Source organism: Cyanistes caeruleus, chromosome 1 (genome assembly GCF_971803275.1).
Source record: "Cyanistes caeruleus chromosome 1, bCyaCae1.hap1.1, whole genome shotgun sequence".
Lineage (NCBI taxonomy): Eukaryota > Metazoa > Chordata > Aves > Passeriformes > Paridae > Cyanistes > Cyanistes caeruleus.
This window is the reverse complement of record NC_141701.1, coordinates 70,884,700-70,892,093: the sequence shown is the minus strand read 5'-3', so window position 1 is coordinate 70,892,093 and position 7,394 is coordinate 70,884,700.

Genomic DNA, 7,394 nt, shown 5'->3' with positions numbered 1-7,394 from the left:
GTGTGTCTTTTTTTACGATTTTAAACTTTTTATTGGTGGGTTTGTGTGTCTGTTGCTGGCAACATACCAGGCAGCAGTAAAATCTAAAGCCCATATTTTTAATGGCACAATGGTATGCACAAATGCAATGCACTGTGTCTAACTGGTCAAAAATTCCTTCAGAAGAAAAGCCTGGGGTTCCATTCAAAGCACATAGATTCCAAAACCATTTTTTCTCCTATGATTGTTTACCACCTTCCACCCAATCTAGTTACTATTGATAACAGCATGTTCTTTAAAGGGTAAGAGAATCAGTGTGAGTATATATAAAACATACAGGATATCTGACTGACAACCTGGTGAATGTTTATTCAAAAGAAAACCATGTCCAGCATCCTGGGAAAAAAAAAATCCATAGACCGATGTCTGAGGTTATTCTTCAGAGTGATTAATTGCTTGACAGACCCAGCTAGTAAATATTGTTTAGATCTTCAGGTGTCCCAAGTGTGCCTCAGACGCCTGTCTTGAAAAGTGCCTGGGAAGAGTCTGACCATCACTGAAATCTGCACTCATCTGTTCCTCTTTCAGTTCTCCAAATGGGAATCATCTCTAATTTTTGTAAGATAACTTGTTTATAGCTGAAATAATAGTTTAAAAAAAAAAAAAAGCATGGTGGTATATATGTTGTTGTATAGTAGATGTTTAAAAGGTTATTTAGGTGTAGAAGGGTGATTTATTTAATCTGACTTTAAAAAAAGTTGCCTACCTCAGAAACTTGGAATATAAATTCTATCCTTTGTGGCTTAGTTTCAGCAGTACTCTGTACTTTTGTAAAGTTGGTCTGAAAGGAAGGTGACCAGCAGTGCAAGGTATTGTTCTTCTCTAGGACCCTAGTGATGCAAATATTTGTTATGCTTATCAAGCGGAATTTTACCATGTGTACATTTATTGAAGTCTTATGTGACTTGGATCCATTTGCTGTACCTTGCTACCACAGACTTTGATATCTGCCCTTGAGCTATTTCATCAAAGGGAGAATTCTTGAGGGACAGACATAAAAGTGAAATAATACCATGTCCTCTGATGAGATACTAGTCTCATACAGTGAGGAACCATGGATAAGACACATTTTCCTCTTGAGAGTCCATAAAATAGGTTAATAAGTTTGTTCTTTGAGTTGAGAACTGTGATCAGACAGCTTCTGTTCTGTCTGGCAGCTCCTTAGGCTGAAGAACAGCATAGCAGAATTTTCTTTTGAGCAGAGATGTGTACAAAGTATAATTTTTAGTTCTCAAAGTATATGAGGAAAAAGATTTTGCAACTTGAAATTTCAAGCATGTTTTCATATTTTTGCATTTATTCTGGCATATTGGGCATTTGAAATGGATGAAGGGTGGAAAGTCCAGTGTCACTTATAAGTCATTGTAGTCTGCAGTACTCAGCCCTGAGGATTATTTGAATCCATCTAATCTTTATGCTCTGATGATCTCCATAAATTATAAAAACATCAAGTGTTAAAACCTATGTGAGAAACTAAAATTTGTTTTGAATTATACCTGCTGTATCTACTGATGTTCCTGAGCAGCAGCTTCAGCTTCTTTTCAGTCAGTGACTCTGTTAAGCATACAAGTTTGACAGGTTAAGCTGAGAAGAATACTTGTTGATATAGACAATCCAGCAGAAAGCAAACTGTATAAAATGAACTTTCCTGAATAGGTTTTTTTGACTGAGTTTATGATTGGCAGATTAAATGAGAATAGGAAGTTTTTATCTGGGAGTTAAAGAAAAGTAGGTTCTTTGGATCATAAACTGACTGAAATTTGGTATAACTTAGACTTGTAATGGAATAAGATAATGTAATTTTTAATCTTCTCAGTGCCATTTTCCTGTATTTATGAAATTTTGCTTTGCTCTTGGCTTTTTGGAGGTGTATTTTTTTGCTGTCAAGTGCAAGTGGGAGATTTCAGCTAAGAAACTAGAGGTCTAATCTTGTGCTGTTCAGCAGTTTCTATATCTCCAAGCAAATCCAGAGATTGCAGATTTATTGTTGTGTTTTTTTTAATATTTCAAGTTTCCTTACACCAATTGCTCTGTTCCAGTTGATTCTGTCTTGACAACCAGAAAGGAAGATGCACAAAATTGTGTAGGTAGTGGCTGAAAGCACTGTCCCAGTTTCACAGGCTGGGAGCCCAATGAAATGGGTGTGTTCTGTTTGTCTGTGCTCAACTCTGCTACTGCAGCTCTGATCCTCAGGTGGCTGAATCTCTGCCTAGGTGGTTGTTGCAAATAACTCGAAAAGACAAAAGCAATAAGCAGTCACATTAAGCTTGAGCACAAATTATGAAGTCTGTCCTTGTAAGCAGTCCCTATTAAACTTGTGAGGTTTCTCTAGTTAGCATTGGTGGTTTTTAGAAACACAGGACTGTAGATGTTTGCACTTATGGCAGGGGATTTTATATATGATAGAAGGGCAAACAGAAAACAATTCATACATCTAAATGAATAGTCTGATGATGTGCTGCTCAGAGAAGTCCTCAGTAATAACCGCAGGATCCGTAAGATCTGTTGAATGGAAAGCTTAGAAAGCTAAGGAGAGAACAAAGGGAACTCACCACATGGGATGCTTTTCTTCAAGATTTATCTGATGTTAGTAACTTGTTACTTTTGGAAATTTTTTAGAATTTTCTTACTTTAGTTTGCTGAGAAATGAATGTACCATAGCCCAGTGCCACTGAGGTGATTTTTCTTAAAGGTCTGAATCCTATCAAAAGTCAACAAGGCTTCGCAAAGTATACGGACCCCTTAAAAAATCCTGCCCATGAATTTCAAATTTAGATTAAACAGTAGAAGAAAGCAATTCAGCTCATGTAACAGCCCCTTTTTGAAGCTGTGGTGAAGCAAAATCAGAGCATTTCTTTCTTCCAGGGGGAAGACTCCATTCTGGAAAACAATCGGTGGCATGATCATGCTGCACTGCTGCTGGAGCTGAACTTGGCACACTCTCTATGCCCAGGACAAGCCTTGTAAACAAACCCCAGCAAAGTGGCACGGATACAACAGCAGTTCTGTTATTCCCAACAAATGTCCTGATAAAGTTAGCCAGCGTGCCCACATGTCTTTTCTGCTGGGCTTTACAGCTGGAGCATAGCAAGGTTGCTCTGCAAATTTGGTGCCCACAGCCAGCACAGGCCGTGTCAAAGGGACCACAGAGCCTGCAGCATCAAACACTTACTGGGCTATGTACCCTGCCCATACCTTTCTCCCTACGGTAGGATTTGCCACACCTGTGGCACCTTGTACAAATACATGGTTGTATTTATTTGTCATTTCATTTGTTGCTCCATATTTCTTAAACAAACCTGAATGTTGTTTTTTGACTAAAATCTGGTTTTCTTCCGAGGGTGTGGCTGCTTCTGTTACAAATTTAAGTTTCTTCAACACTCAGTATTTCTATTCAGTTAATATTTAAGCAAGCTGTTGGCCATATAGGTGCTTGCCCATGTAGCCAAATTTTTTCTTTAAATGATTTATCCATGTGCGGTTTTGGCAGGATGGGTAACTCCAAACCATCACTTGGGAACATGCCTGTATACTCCTGCCTCACCTGAATACCTCCATGTATTTCCTGGTATTTTGCCTCTCTCACTATTTTGTCGTCCCTTGAAATTACTGACTTCTCCCTAGTTTCTCTTTACCATTTCACTCAAATGCTTTCAGGTGTGTTAGTAACAGACTTGCCTGTTCTCAAAGGGAAAATCATATGACTGGTGACCAAAACAATTCTTAGCATTTATGAGAGAATGAGGTAAATATACAATGATCCTTACCCAGAATATTCCAGACTCCAGAAGTTTCTTGGACCAGAGATAATGTCTTTGGGTTTAATGGTCCTTTATTTATTTGTCCTCCATAAATATGCTACCTGAGACCATGTGGTTTTTCAGCTCTCATGACATCCTATAGCTGGGACCGCCAAAATCCTACCTCCTGTTGTGTGAAGTATTATTTTAGCACCTAATGGTTTTGTTCAGTGATCCCCACTTTTTGCATTGAAAATCACAACAAGCAATTGATTGCTGAGTAGTTTCTTCAGGACATTTGTGATTTTATTGTCTTGTGTCTTATTCTTTATCAGTGATCTTTTTTTCCAATCTGAAGGGTCCTATCTAACTTGTTTATTCCCTGTATGGAGACTACTCCAGATCTTTTGTAATCTTTATCAAATGTTCTGAACTTTACTTAGTTTTTATGTCCTTTTCCAGAGGGAGTATCTCCACATGGTGCTTGGGATGTGGCATTTGTGTAAGTGTGCTCACTGTTCTGTCCTCCAGTACATTGCTTGGTGATTCTTCATGCTACTAAATATCAAGCTGAGTTTTCACTGGAATTGCTTGTCATAACCTCATTACTATATTCTGAGTGGCAATTTAGAACCTGGGTTTTTTGCATGTACCGACATCATTATTTTTCTCCACATAAATCGCTTTTGTCTGCATTGAGATTTGTTTGCTGTTTCATCACTTAGTTGCCTTGGTCTGTAAGGTTGTTCTTTGAAGGTGGACCTAAACCAGTAGTTGCCAGCTGAATTGTATACTGCCCAAAATAGTTTTCTGGGAATCTGCAGGTCCTTAGTAGCTCTGAAGGGATCCTAAAGTGGTTGTTTATTGTGACTAGGTCACAGGAGAGGAATTTCATATCAAAATGCTTATGAGTAGGATGACTAAACCTGAAGAGACTATATATTTAAGTAATTAAATTTACATCCACAAAATACTCTTATAGAATGCCTGTTGCCTGGAAAGTAAAGCTTATTGGAGGGAAAAAAGTGTCCTTAGGACACTCTTCAGTGTCTTTAAGACTCAGCAAAACTTCTGACAGTTTCCTCTGAATCTTTTCCATGGCTCATCAACCTAGAAAACTACCAAGAAGGGTCTTGAAAACCACCCCCTAAACTCCTCTATGGCTTCTCAGGCTTCAAATTCACCAACTAACTTGTTGTGCAACAAGGTGATATCATTTACATTATGTTACCAGGATTTCTTGCCCTTGTAGATCTGGATGTCTCCGTGCCTGGGTGTTAGTCTGGTACACTGTCCAACTGTGTGTCCAGATTTTCAGCTGATAATTCAGGGCAGTGAAGGAGTTTGAAACAGCCTGAAATAATGAAGTTATCTGTGTCATCTGTTCCAACTGACTTTTAAAGCCACTTTACCCCATAGAAAACCTTATTTTCTCTATCTTATAATTTCCTAGCTTTGAATCTGAGTATAGAGAAACAAGTGCACTCAGCTGATCTGAAATGATCTTTCATATATAAAAAATATTTTTGTTTTACATCTTAGTAACATATTTTATGGTGGGATTTAAATTCATTGCTGCAAAATCAGCATGGGTTATCTGGATTTGTATTTTTTATTGGTGAAAATGTGGTAGAGCTTGTGATAGGTGGCAGATTGACAGCCTTGAAGTTAAGCTGATCATTCCATCATTTCCCAGCATCTCTCAGCCTTTTAAAGACATCTGCTCTTTTCTAATCTCATATACTCAGTTTTTCAGATGACTGCTAAGTCTTCTGAGTCAGTGATAGCTACTTCTCTAGGCATCCTTTGATGATGCTTACCAGGTTTGTCTATTTGGTGAAGTTGTCTAATTTAGTTTGGTGTAACTTATTTCATTACTCTCTATCTTGTTCTTCCTCTGATCTCTAAGAGGAAGAACATTCAGTGATATTGTTTGCATGAACAGCCTCATTTTGTTTAAGCACTAGGTCATAATTTTAGATACATTAATTACTGCATAGAGAATGCAGGTTCAAAAGAGATAATAGGCAGCTCAGCTTGAAATAACCTACTGATCCTTTTTTCTTGAATATATTTATCAGCATTTTCTTTGGGCCATTCAACAAGGTAAGAACAAACTGCAGAGAATGGTATCTTGTTATCCTGAAATTCTCTTGCTAAGTTGAATCTCGTTTTGCAAAGGTACTTCTCACAGCAAAGGCATGTGACTCGCAGCAAAGGATACAAAGGTGTGTCAAGGGAGGCTTCAGTGGGATGTGAGGAAAAAATTATTTCCCTTACTCAGGAGCTCAGCACTGGGGCAAGTGGCCCAGAGGGAGATCTCCATCCTTGGAGATCTTCAGAACTTGTCTGAGTTTGGCCCTGAACAAGCTGACCTAGCTAGGAAGCCAGCTCTGCTTTGAGAAGAGGGTTGGACCAGCTCTCCTCCAGAGCTATTTCAAACTTTGATTTTTTTCTGATTCCAGGATCACTTCCTAGGTGACTGCCTTCAGCCAAGCACAGGCAGCCACTCTAAGACTTTTTGCTGAGTACACCTTTACTCACCCTCTGGCTCTTCAGTCACAGAAATATTGCATTTAGTGTCTAGAGAAGCATCTGTGCCTGTCTAACTTGAGTTAAACTAGCCTGCAATGGTCTAATAATACAGTTACTGAATCCCCCTACTTGGCTGTGTACAGTAGGTTGGTATTGTCAGTGCTTTATTTTCTGTAAATCAAGTTGATTCAGTGGAATCAGACAGTGGAATCTGTCAAAATGCAGGAGGGATAATTTCATGTTCTTTCAACTACATCATAAATCAGAGGATAAAAGAGTTGAAACTGCTGATGAAATTGTTAGATTGCTGTGGTAGAAATGAGCCTCAAGTGTGGTATTTTGTACCACCACCATTACTTCAGGATCACTGCAGAGGTAACAAGGCTGAGGAACTGTGTCCTGTGTTCCAAAATGCTGCATTGCTGGCTGAGGAGAGCTGCAGCACATGAATAACATGAGGCATCTACAGATCTGAATTGTTCCCATTTTTATAAAGTCATATGTTCAGCTGTAAATGTTACATTGTCTCTAGAGGCAGAGGATGAGTTGTATGTAATGACTGTGAATTTCAAATAGAAAGGGCAAATTTGAGAAGTTTCAGAACATTTTTATTTCCTTAAAAAAAAAAAAAAAAAGGGCATGGTTTATCTGGTTACTTAACGGCACAGGAAAATCTATGCCCCATTCAGTTTTGGTCAAGAGATGACCACCCACCCCAGGAAGCACCAGCCCAGGCCTGAGCTTTCACCGGGGGAATGCAAGACTGCTCTTTGGTGTCTTGTAAAATCAGATGGTGCATGAGATTCAGTTTGTTCATTATCTCAAAAAGGAAATGATTGTGCAAAAGGAAAGACAGTTGTGAGGCACTAGTCCTGGTGGGACTACAGGATGTTCAAAGGAAGTTGGTAAGTGCCTCTCTAGGGAAGAAATACCAGTGGAAGGTGTTGATAGCAAGCAAGTGGTTTGACTATCTTAAAAAGAAATCTTCTGTGGAGAGAAGTAACACGTGTGCTTATGGTCTCCTGTAGGTCATACAGGATGTCAGCCAGTCCTGTGGAAATATTTCTGGTGATCTGGAAC